The following is a 9,665-nucleotide window of genomic DNA, read 5'->3' on the forward strand; positions in this document are numbered from 1 at the left end:
TTGGACATCCTCCTCAGTGCTCCTCCTGCCCCCATCTCTCTGCTTCTCGAGTTCTTTTCTTCATCCTCTTAACCTCACGTTCCTGGTTGATTTGTCGCGCCGGCCGTGACAAGTGGCGCCCGAACAGGGACCTGAGAACATTTCAAGGGAGCGTGCACATACAGGCAAGTAGTTGCCTACAGTCAGGTAGGAGGAGCCCGGGTTGATGCGCGACAGCAGGAGTAAAATAACATGGGGCAAGGTCAATCAGTGAAACAAACTTTTTTTGTCACTGCATTGCAGGCCCTTATGAAGCAAAAAGGGTCCAAGGTCTCCAAAAGGGCCTTGCAGATAATTATGTAAATAAGCCGCCTTCTAGTAAACCCAGGTTGCTGGGCCATCCCTAGCAAAGGGGACTCTGACCTTATTTCTCTTTTTTTCTCCTAATAGATGTGGGGGCTTCTCCCTCACTCATTTCCCGTGTTAATGGCTATAACTGGAGCCAACTGGGGTTAGTCTAACTCGAGACAGAGACCATAAGGAATATTCCCAAGCAGCGGCCGAAACTCTCTTTGTTTCAGGGGAAGTTTCCTTGTCCTCTCTGGCTCTACTTGGACTGCTTAAACCTTCCCCCCTTGCTGGTGGGAAAGCATGGTGTCTGCTCCTCTCTTGGAGCTGATGAGCTCTAAAACTGGGAATCCTTTCTCTGCCTCCTGGCAGCACTTTGTTTCCTCGTTTCTGTACCAATGTGCTTGCAACCTGCATGACTAGCCTCTAGATCATGCACCAGGGTTCCTTCTCTCTTCACTGTCAAGGAGCAAGAAGAGCAGCCCCTGCACTTAACACCCCCCAATCCAGATCTTCCAATGCATGTCTCAGGTAAACATTCAAAGTGGAGTGGGCTCAGGGGAACATAAATCAGTATTTGAACTAAGTTTTTTTTTTTTTTAAAGATTTTATTTATTTATTTGATAGAGAGAGAGGTCACAAGAGAGGCAGGCAGAGAAAGAGGGAGAAACAGGCTCCGAGCTGAGCAGAGAGCCCGAAGCGGGGCTCGATCCCAGAACCCTGAGAGCATGACCTGAGCCGAAGGCAGAGGTTTTAACCCACTGAGCCACCCAGGCGCCCTGTTTTTTTTTTTTTTTAAAGATTTATTTATTTATTTGCCAGAGAGAGAGAGAGAGAGCGCGCAAGCGAGTACACACAAGCAGGCAGAGAGGCAGGTAGAGGCAGAGAGAGAAGCAGGCTCCTCACTGAGCAAGGAGCCCGATGCGGGACTCGATCCCAGGACCCTTGGATCATGACCCGAGCCGAAGGCAGCAGCTTAACCCACTGAGCCACCCAGGCGTCCCAGAACTAAATTAAGTTTGTTGGTTTAATTAAGATAGACAAGTCTTTGAAGTTAGAGCAGTAAATGTGAAGCTTTTATTCTATCAAAGTTTACTGAAGGTCAAATAAGTTCGTGTTATTTGTTAAAATTTGTTAGCAAAGAAATTACTAAACTGATGTTTAATTGTCTGTCTCAAAGTTTTAATGGGTATTGCTGAAGTAACTTTCAAAGTCTTTAGTAACCTAAAAGTTGAAAGTTTTGGTTGGATGACAAATGGAATTAAATTTGTTAGACATCTAGGTTTTTTCCAGATAGGATAAACTGCTAAGTCATTAATTACTGGATGTAGGTTTGTGCTTTTGACTTCTTACTGCAAGGAAACTAAGAATATTTAAATCTGTTGGTAAACATGTTTTATACTTAACTGATTGATAAGTCTGCCTCTTAAAGAATTCTGTTTTAACAGTTCACAACTGGTTTATATTTTGTCTTCACTAGAGATTAAGATGTTTCTGAGAGTACAAAATTCTGCTAACTGTAAGGCTGATGGAAATGAGAAAGCAACCCTGTATGTAGGAAAGTAGGACATATGTAAGAAAGATTTAAGAAATGAGAATGCATTTTGTTAAAAGTAAGAGAAGGTAATTTTGTCCTAAATGAGATGGTTATTTGGAAGGAAATGACTTGGGACAAAACCTGAATGCAAAGGAAAGTTGTAGAAGGTTTGTGAGGGGAAATCTTCAGAAAAAGAATTTTAGGTATGGTCAGGACGGACTAAGATTAACTGTACACACAAAAAGGAGGGCCTAAGAAAATGATTAGTTTTGTCTTAAAGTGAAAATGTCTGGTTACACCAGAACATGAAAGGAGATAAACCTGAGGGTATATTGTAAGTTGTAGAGGGCTTGGGGGAAGTGACTTTTATTTGCCTTGGTTTATGAGTTTAAAAGAAAACAGTGAGATACTCTCCTCATATGCATTTAACTTTAACTCTTTATATTTTAAAATTTTTTGAATGTCGACGATATAGGTCGCAGCAGCTGAACGCTTTTGGCATCCAGACTTTTCTCCTCTTCCTTATGCTAGGTGGAAAGACCCCCTGACGGGCACTTGGAAGGGTCCTGATCCTATCCTCCGCAGAGGACTCCGTTTTGTTTGTGTTTTTCCTCAGGATAAAAATACCCCACGCTAGCTTCCAGAAAGATGGTGCCAAATCCTCGCGTCTCCAACAGAGGATGGCTCGCCTCACGTTGAACGGCCAGAACAGACCAGAACAGACGGAGAAGAAGACGTCTCCCCCTTCAAAGCCGGAGGGATGTTTCATGCAGAACTCTGGAAACTGGTTGCTGCCCTGGGACCAATCGGAGTGCGAATAGCCAGAAATGGTTATATTGCCACAAAAGACTATAATCTGACTTTGCGGGCCTGTGTTCCTGGACCTTTTTTACTGGTAGTGGGCTCAGGATCAATAGTTCTCATCTCTTTCCAAGGGGGACATCTATTGTATAATATCCATTGTGACCATTGTTGTGTTAACAAATTGTCTACCTGTGTCCCTATTCGGGCACCACTTGTTGCGGCCGGTGCGACAAATCGACCAGGAACGTGAGGGTAAGAGGATGAAGAAAAGAACTCGAGAAGCAGAGAGATGGGGGCAGGAGGAGCACTGTTGGACATCCTCCTCAGTGCTCCTCCTTCTCCCATCTCTCTGCTTCTCGAGTTCTTTTCTTCATCCTCTTACCCTCACGTTCCTGGTCGATTTGTTGCGCCGGCCGCGACAACTTATTTACTTGAGAGAAAGCATGAATGGTGGAAAGGAGCAGAAGGAGAGGGAGAAGCAGACTCACTACTGAGCAGGGAGACCGATGCAGGGCTGGATCCCAGGACCCCAAGATCATGACCTGATTGGAAGGAAGATGCTTAACCAACTGAGCTACCCAGGTGCCCTGGAATTTTGTTTTTCCATCTTAATATTTTCATGTAAGAAGGTATTACCATGAACCCTTTTGGTACTTTTTCTCCTTTCCCCTTCCCTCATTCTTCAAGCTTCTTTTTCAAGAAGGGGCTGTTAATGTGAAAGTCAAGTGTCAACTGGGTCCTAGTCAGAGGCAGCAGCTTCATACACCTGAGCCTGCCCCCTCCTACACTGTCTGCCTCATGGGTGCATCAGGACCAAATGTTTTCCACGGTGTCTGGTCTTGTGTGATGTGCACACCCAGGCTAGGAAGGAGACAGACCCACTTGCCTACTCTGTGCTTGCCGGGGTGGCTATCAAGGCAGTTTGGAGTCCTCTATTCTCTTAGTTTCTTTGTCCATCTAGCTCTTAAGGGAGGAAGCATGAAGCCTCATTTTGGTCTAAGCCCAAACCATACTTGCTAATCCATCTTCACCAAGGTGTCCTGTATGCTGTGATTTACTGTGCCTTCAGGACTGTCACTGTTGTCTTCATGTATGTAGCAATGGTCTGTGTTTATGGGCTATTGGAGCAAAATCTAGAAGGGAACCAGAATGGGAATAGAGGAAGAGTAAATTGTTGGTACCCCACATTTTCATACATTCTCCTAAAAGCATCTCATGGATGACATCCAGAAAATATTTATGGGGTGTCTGCCATGGGTAAAACACTTTGAAGTGGACAAAGTCCTCTAAGAGTTCATGATCTAAATGTGTGTAAGTGCCTGTGGGGTTGAGTACGCTTGACTCTATGTGTATGTTCAAACCTGTACTTAACTAATCATAGTGCAATGTGATGAGTGGTAGAAAAAATATTAGCAAAGAGCAATGAGAACAGAGAGAAGGAGGCATTTGACTCCTCCACTTCTTAGTTTATGTCAGACTTCCATTTCCAGTAGGAGATTTGACAAGTGTGCTTGACAGCCTGTTGTATGTGACAAAAGATCAAGAGATTTGGGTCTCAGTTTGTTCTGCCACTAACTGAGATACCTTTTGTCTATGGGCCTCATTTTCCCTATTCTGGTTAAAAAGGATGTTGGGAATTGGCTTTCCATGTTTCCTTATAAAATGCTGTGGTTTATTCCTTTCAGGAAATGAACAATAAGCTGTAATTGGCAACTCACTACCAATCACAGCTCTTACTATCTTTGAGTCAAAAAATACCTTAGAAGCCATCTGGTAACAGCCCTCTGAATTCAGAGAAGGAAACCAGAACCCAGAAGGATGAGTATTTTGTCCAAAGTCAGAGCCATTCCTGGCCCCCAGGTTTCCTTGTGTTAGTGCAGCTGAATTACTCAGACTAGGAGGGGAAGAGAATTCAGTTAAGAATTGCTGGACTACGGGGCACCTGGGTAATGCAGTCAGTTGAGCATCTGACTCTTGGTTTCGGCTCAGGTTGTGATCTCAGGGTGGTGAGATCAAGCCCCACATTGGGCCCCACCCTTGGCAAGGAGTTTGTTGAGACTCTTTCCCCCTCTGCCCATCCACCCTGTGTGCTTTATGTCTCTAAACTAAATAAATAAATCTTAAAGAAAAAAAAAAAGAGTTGTTGGACTAAATGCCTAATAGAATTTGACCGAACATGATCAGTATAAAACAAATGCATACAATCCAAGGGATTTTAGGTGAGATACATTCCCTTGAGCAATCAACTGGACATTCTTGGCAGGAGGTAGTTAAATGTGATTGGGGAAATATCTGTGAATACCATTCTTTCTGTGCTCCAGAAATGTCACCTTTCTCAGGAATGTGATTAACTGGGTGTTTAGAAACATAAAAAAAGCATGTGAAATAGACAGTTAAGATACTGAAAATTTTCCTCTATTCATTTTAAAACAAATAGCATGTTTACAGCAGATTAAGTAAAAGGCATACTATTGGGTTTTGGTGAGCTTAGTGTTCTCTCTTGATTTGTTTCTTGATTTTATCAGCAACTTCCAGGTGAATGTGAAGTACAGAGTCAGTAAGTATGAACTGCTCCAAGCAGTGTGTCATGCTGGAAAAAATAAAAGAACAGAGCCATCAAACAAAGTTCTGGCTTAAAATAGATTAAGTCTAGGAAAGATCAATTTGTTTAAATATTAAGGGAATCCAAGCACCAAATTCACTCCTGTGCCCTCCGACTTTGCTCTCAGTTGGCCTCCTTCTTGTCCCCATCCAAGAACAGCATGGACAGCTGTGATAGAAAACAGGGTGTGTCTCTCACTATGGGGCTCAAATGCCACACACGAGATTCTCTCATCATGGCATTTGAGGTTGAAAGCCACATACTGGCTTTGTTCCCTAGGCAGCTGGGAGGTTGTGTGGGGTCACAGGGCTTCTCACATGGGTGCTTGGGTTCATCCTCCCAGTGGCCTCATTTCCTCCTTGGGTAGAAGTGATGCATCTACATTCCCCTTTAGGATTCCTCAGATTTTTCCAAATGATGATTTGGGATTTTACCTAGAGTTGATGTCATTTTGGGGGGATGACTTCTGTGGCAGAAAGACCTTTATATAACTATTACCTTCACAGAGGATTCTTCCGTTAATTGGGTTTTGGGAAACTATTTGCCTGTGGGTAGATTTTTGAGTCTCCATATTTGCATGTGTGCATGAATACACACACAAATGCACACATGCATACCGGAGATATTTTCCTCTGCTTCTTTTTCACTTTCCACTCGCTAGTCATTCATTTCTTCACTTGACAAAGAGACACTGAGTGTCCTCTCTGTGCCAGGCACTGTCTCTTTATTGGTAAGATGTGTGCTTGGTCATGGGACTTAGCAATATGGTAGGAGTACTTTGGAGTAGTTCCCTCTAAGATGATTAACTTTAAATAAAAACAAGCCAGTCGTCCATATGAAAAGTTGCTCAGTTTCATTCACCATCAGAGAAATACACATCAAAACTACAATGAGATACCATCTCAAACCTGTCAGGATGGCTAAAACCAACAACGCAGGTATTGGTGAGGATTTGGAGAAAGGGGAAACTTCTTGCACTGTGGTGGGAATGAAAACTGGTGCAGCCACTGTGGAAGACCATGTGGTCCTCAAAAAGTTAAAAATAGATTTACCTTATGATCCAGCCAATTGCACTACAAGGTATTTACCCAAAGAATACAAAAATACTAATTCAAAGGGATACATGCACCCCAGTGTTTATAGCAGCATTACCTAAAGTAGCTAAATTGTCTATCAACTGATAGATAAAGATGTGGTATATACACACATGTGTGTGTATATATATGTATATATATATTATATATATATATATATATAAGAATATATATATAATGGAATATTACTCAGCCATAAAGTACTGTATGTGGTAGATAGGTGTATATATACATGTGTGTGTATATATATTATATATACAATGGAACATTACTCAGCCATAAAAATGAATGAAATCTTGCCATTTGCAATGATGTGGATGGAGCTAGAGTGTACAATGCAAAGTCAAATAAGTCAGAGAAAGGCAAATACCACATGATTTCACTCATGTGGCTTTTTTTTTTTAGATTTTATTTCAAGAGAGTAAGAGAGAGAAAGAGAGTGAGTTCACAGGGGAGCAGATTCCACACTGGTCACAGAGCCCAAAGTGGGGCTTAATCTCAGAACCCTGAGATCATAACCTTAGCTGAAACCAAGAGTCAGACACTTAACTTAATGAGCCACCTAGGTCAGACACTTAACTTAATGAGCCCCTCCCTCATGTGGAATTTAAGAAACAAAACAAATGAGCATAGGACTAAAAAAACCAAAAAACAAAACGAGAGAGAGGTAAATCAAGAAACAGACGCTTAACTACAGAGAACAAACTGATGGTTACCAGAGGGGAGGTGGGTGGTGGTGGGTGAAATAGGTGGTAGGGATTAAGGAGGGCACTTGGGATGAGCACCGGGTATTGTATGGAAGTGTTGAGTCACTAAATTATACATCTGAAACTAATATACAACATACACTATATGTTCACTAAGTGGAATTTAAATAAAAATTAAAAAAAATAAGCCAGTCACCAAAGAATAAAAATTTTAGAGAGTCATGAAGGAAATGGGAAATTTATAATATCTAGGAATTATACCCAGCATCAGCTTTCTTAGTTATGTGAACATGAGTTAATTAATGTAGTTGATCTTTTCCTCAGAGTGAAGGAGTTTTTTTGGTTTCAGAAGTAGAACGTGATTCCTGTGGTGCTGCAAGACTGATTCAAACTACACCAATGCTTTCAGATAAATGCCTAGCCTATAATAAATATTTTTCAAATCCAGAAGACCTTGTAGTTTAATGCACGAATTATCACTGATATATTAAAAAATGGTAAAAAAAAAATTATGGTTATCCCCATAAATGTAAAAGTCTTCAATTTACAGACACAATTTCTACTTTTGTCTTTTAATCCCTGGGCCAATATAATCCAGATCTGACTACCTTCCTGGGGGCTATATTTTTCAACTTTAGGCACTGATTTTTTTTCTCAAAGAATGGTGAATCATGAGACCAAATGTTCTTGTTGAAGACTCAGATGGGGATAAAGATTATTATGTATCTAATATTTGCTACACAGAAAACATTCCACCTGGAAATTTGTCTTAAAGCCCTATAGTTGTATTACATTACTAGCTTAACACTTATTTGAGCAGAGAGAAATGTTTAACACTATTAAGAAGACAAGCTTGATAGGAAGTGATGGAAAAGTCTCGTCTTGAAGAGACACATCGGTGAGCCAACTCCAAATATTCTCTAAAGGAATTTAAAAGGATTTACTTCAGTAAATCTGTATGTATACATAAAAAATGGACTGAAAAGAAACTAATAAAACAGTACTAAGTGCATGTTTCCACCCACACAGGCCTAATTTCAAGAATTATGTCAAGTAAACATCTACTTATTGATTTTCAGGGAAATACTATCCTGTCAAGGCTTCTTATGTTTCTCCTCCTGTGCTGGAAACATGTAATACGTTGGATAAAAATTAATTTGCTAACAATGGGCAAGATAGAGATTTGAAATATTAAACCAAGCATCCTTTGGAGAATCATTTTATCTTATGGCCCAGTTTCTAAATAGAATGTGTTGTTTTGGACTCCTGAATGTTCTTGACATGAACTACTGAGGCTGATATAGAATCCTTACCTATGAGGTCTTGAATTCCAGAAGGAATTCTGAGTAAAGTGTGGCTCTGTCAGACAGCAAGGGAACATTCTAAGGGAATTACATTCTAAATGTAATTTTCCTTTTAATAAGCAGGGCTGTCTGAAGGACAGCACTATTAGAGGCAGCACACCTGAGGGCAGGGTTTTTAGGTTACAAGAGAACTGAATTTAATGCTCTTCATCTGAAGGTCAGTGGATATCTTACTAAGTCTCCTTCGAAAGTAAAACTGTAGGCCTTAGAGATTGGGACCGGCTGGGATTGCAGAAGGGTCAACATCCCTTTGGCTACAGATTTACTACACCAACCTTAGGAAAGGAAAAGAAAAACAAAAAACAAAAAACAAAAAGAAATGGCTAGTTCAAAGCCCAGAGTCCTATTTGATGGATATAAGATGTTCAGGTTGCTACAAGATTCCCACGGTTTTCCGCCAGGCTCAGATGGTAGTTCAACAGTGTTGTGCCAGCCAACAGGAGGAAAGGGCAGACTCACAGAAGGATGCTCATTTAGAAGAAGAAAGCAGCACTAATGATCTATACCACCTCTTGAATTTGTGTTATACTGCAGAAAGTCTTATCAGTTCAGTAATTCGATTACTCTACCAAGATAATGTAATTATGTTTAATTTTGTAAGGTATACAACAGTGATCTCCTATCTTGGTGTTAGTGTTTCAATAAAGTTTTGGTTATGGGCAAAAAATAAAATTACAACTTTCAGAACCAAATCTTAATTTAAAAATGAGGGGAAACCCATAACCTCACTGCCTATTCAAATAAATTATTATCCATTTTTCTGTGTCTCTTATCTGTTTTACAAAAATAATAAATATTATAATTATAGGACAGGTAAGAGTTTGTATATTTTTCTACTAATATTGTGGAAAACACCTTCTTTTTCATGAGTATGTCATAGTCTCATAATAATTTCTTAACTATTTCTATTATTGTAAATGAAACTCTAATTTTTGCTACCATGAATAACATCACAATACCTTTTTGTATGATTATAACTTCTTTTTTTAGTAGAGAGATTATTCCTTTAGTGAGAAACTGCCAAGAGTGAGATTATATGGTCAACGCCTATGAGTATTTTTATGGCTCTGAAATGTGTTGCCAAATTGCTTGCTAAAAGGGTTGTACCAAATGCAAGTTGGCTTTTAAAGGTCAGACTTATTTTGATACAAGATCAACATATGTGCTATATTAAACTAACCACTTATCAACTAGTGAGGAACAAAACATCATTTCCTAATTCATAGAATT

At 40.2% G+C, this 9,665-nt stretch overlaps 1 pseudogene; it reads left to right on the forward strand.

The window, feature by feature from the left end:
• The first annotated feature begins 336 nt into the window (after nt 1-336).
• On the forward strand, nt 337-8,931 carry LOC116584597 (annotated as a pseudogene).
• The last annotated feature ends 734 nt before the right edge of the window (nt 8,932-9,665 follow it).

Source organism: Mustela erminea, chromosome 2, assembly GCF_009829155.1.
Source record: "Mustela erminea isolate mMusErm1 chromosome 2, mMusErm1.Pri, whole genome shotgun sequence".
NCBI lineage: Eukaryota > Metazoa > Chordata > Mammalia > Carnivora > Mustelidae > Mustela > Mustela erminea.